Here is a 3,316-nt window from a genome sequence, read left to right as displayed (position 1 = left end):
GGAAGGAGTGTAGGAGCCCAGAATTCCATTGCCTATGTCCTGCAGCTTTAAAAGCAGAGCCCTGTACCCTCTGGCTGTGCTTCCAGCACACAACTCCATGGCTTGCACCAATTTGAGAGCATTTTTATTTCAGCCTGTTCCCTCCATTCCTGTCAGCCTGCCTCCCAAAAGCTATTCACTGCATTTTTAAAGAAATAATTACTATTTTTAAGTGTGGTTTGGTTGGTTTTTTTTTTCTTCCCTGTGCCTTCCTTAAATGGTTTAAAATCTTTCTGACAACCCCTCTGGAGACACCTATTTAGTGTCAAAGAGCATAACGTTCCCAAGTTTTAAAAGGACCCTGGCATAATACTGATCGATCAATGTGCTCCTTGGGAAAAAAAAAAATAGCTCTCCAGATGGTCCATGGGGCCGGGAATTGCGGGCAGCACAATGAGGAGCAGCTCGGCGTCACTAATGCGGCTGTTGGGAGCTGCTGGGAGCTGTGCTGGAGGCTGTGCTGGAGGCTGTGCTGGAGGCACACTTCTTTTGTCAGCCTCTCCCGGCTCTCAATGGGCAGCAAAGTGTGGGAAACGCCGCGAAACTCCTGCCCACACTCGGAGGTTAATAGAGGCTTTGTCAGGAGGGTATTCCTGAGCTGTGGGATCAGCATAATCAACAACATCTTCCCTAAGGGTGGGAATGTGCCGGAGCAGGGGAGAGTCGCCCCAGGGGATGGAGAGGAGATAAGGAGCTTTGGGTTCAATGATGAGAAGTGATGATAATAATTAATAAATTGTAAACATAACCTTTGGTGTGCTGAAGCCAGAGCTCTGGCTTTTAGCTCGGGTGTAATTGCTAAATGAAAGCCCCGAGGGGCAAGTCTTGGGAGGAGGAAAGGCAGAAGGTGTAAGATCCACACTGGTGGTGGATCTGACTCCCTGCAGCAAACAGCCCCGCGGGGTTTGGATCCTTCCCACTGCCCCACGAGGAGGCACTGACTGTTTCTCTGCCTTTCAGCCCTGTTTTACCACCCTGCAGGGTTTGTCTGAGGATCCCATCCCAGGGGCACAGCCTCCCCGTGCCACGTGTGACTGTGCCCAGTGGTGCCCAGTTGGGTTGTTGGTGATATTTGGGGCACGTTGCATTCTGGCCGAGTCTGAACTCCCCCAGACTGCCCTAATTAGGCTTGATTTAAAAACCCAGAGGCATGGGCAACAGCTGGAGTTCTGCTGGGCTTCAGCAGCTTGTGCTAATTGACAGCGACAAGTTGAGCACAGGGCGATGAAGTGACTTTTTCAAGCTCACTGAGCAACCATAAACCCCCCAAAATATCTCTTCTGAATTATTTAGCAGTTCATTAGGAAGAACAAATCCATCTGCAGGGTTGGTAGAGACCTGAACCCAACCCCACCTCGCATTGCAGAGAGGTGAGGAGCACTCAGCTCGTGGGAAGCAACAGCCCAAGTGATCCAGGAGCTGTAAGGAGGCAGAGCAACATGTTTCTGACCTGGTTAAGTGGCTTTTTTTTTGTGCTTTCTAGTTTATAACAGAGGGTTTCAATGCATCTAAGAGGGTTTCAGCACAAGCCAAGCCAGGACTGACCAGGTTCAGTGTTTGAATGCAGTTTGATCCTGTCAGCTTAGCAGATCTGAGGTTGTTCCACGTCTAACTGAGCAGGCATTGGATAAAATCAGGTATTCCGTGTTTCCTTTTGTTCAGGAAAAAGAATATATGCTGGAAATGAAGCTTTTCAAGGACACCTTTCCCAGGGAATGAAGCTTTTCAAGGACACCTTTCCCAGGGAATCTGAGGAGAGTTGGGTTATTGACCAAGGTGTTTCATGCTGTGCTTGTACCTCTGGAAGGCTGAGAGGGTTCCCTGTCACACACCCAGATCAGTGTGTTCCTGTGGGTGGAGAAGTTCTGGGAATGGATTATTAGTGCAGATTAATTTTCCTTTGAAGGGAAGGGGAAATACAAGGAAATAATTTAGGAGAGGAAATGTTTTCTCAGTCTGTTCTCTAATGGTGTGTACTTTTAGCCACGTGTGGGCATATTTCAGCTCAGAAAAGAGAGCAATTTGTGTCATGAAATTAAAAGACAGCAAAAACTAGTTCCCTCCATTGCAGGTAGTTTCAGAGTGGGTAAGCTCTGAGGCAGGTGCCAAACTCTTTGGAAGCTGTTGGGAGATTTGCATTTTGTTCCCCCCTAAATGGGCAGAAAGCACCAGAGTGAGCTCAGGTTGGGCAGATTGATGGGGGAAATGAACTTGCTGTGAAATTAGGGATTTATTGAAGGCTGAATAGGTTCTAATTCAGACTGAAACGTTGACACCTCTCAGGTCTCACTTCAATTTCACCTCCATGTTGATTTTTGGTAACTTTTCCAGAGGTTGCTGCTTTGCAGAATGTGAAATCCAGCTCTGCCCAGGGAAATGTCACAGGTATAAAGTGTGTGCTGGAGTGAAGGGCTCAGAACTATGACACCTCCTGATGGATTCCCACTGCAGGAGAGTCTGTGTGTCCCCAGTCCAGCAGTGTTAGCCACTTGAATAATTTCAAACCAAAGGATTAATGACTAAAACCATTTTTATTGTATTGTACACCCAAGTAGAACATCACACAGGATGAATACAGCACAACTTTATAAAAGCTTTTTAAGCTCCTTAGCATGTTCAGTGAATGATTATAGAGTACTTATTGCCTCCCTTCCTCCCCCTTTTCCTTAAGGTAAAGCACAGGTATTTCCTTTACAAAAGGCATCAATTATCCCTCAGCTGAGAGCAGCACATAGTGACATGAAGAGAAAGAATTTTCCCTGGAGCTATCTGTGATCATCACAATTTTCTGGGAGAAGGACACTAAAAATAGCAGAGGAGCTGCAGAAGAATCAGCATTTCTTAACAACGTCTTTCACTCAAAAGGTAAAGGCTCAACCCTCTCTTTATGATACAAAATACATTCTCCAAAGAGCTCCTTCTTGAGGAAGGTCAGTACATTATCTAGAGACAATGGAGCACTTGAACCAGTGACCCAGGGAGTCAGCAGGAGGATTTCCACTGACAGCCACAGGCTCAGCAGCCTGTGATGCAAACTGAAAGGCATTTGCTCTCTAAATCACCACAGAACTTGGTCCTGTCTTTGGCCAGGAGCCACCAATAAAAGCAACAAATTTGCTGCAAGATACACCCACAGTCCTTCATTATGAAGGGAAACCACCCAGCGACCCTCATTTCTGGTGACAGAAAAACAAGAACCACCCCCCTCCCACCTCTGGAAAGCAATGTTTCCTACTTGAAAGAGGAACTAATAAACCACATGTCCCTCTAGTTTCTG

The sequence above is a fragment of the Acanthisitta chloris genome, unplaced genomic scaffold (genome assembly GCF_000695815.1).
Source record: "Acanthisitta chloris isolate BGI_N310 unplaced genomic scaffold, ASM69581v1 scaffold22574, whole genome shotgun sequence".
Lineage (NCBI taxonomy): Eukaryota > Metazoa > Chordata > Aves > Passeriformes > Acanthisittidae > Acanthisitta > Acanthisitta chloris.
Note: the sequence above shows the minus strand (reverse complement) of the source record.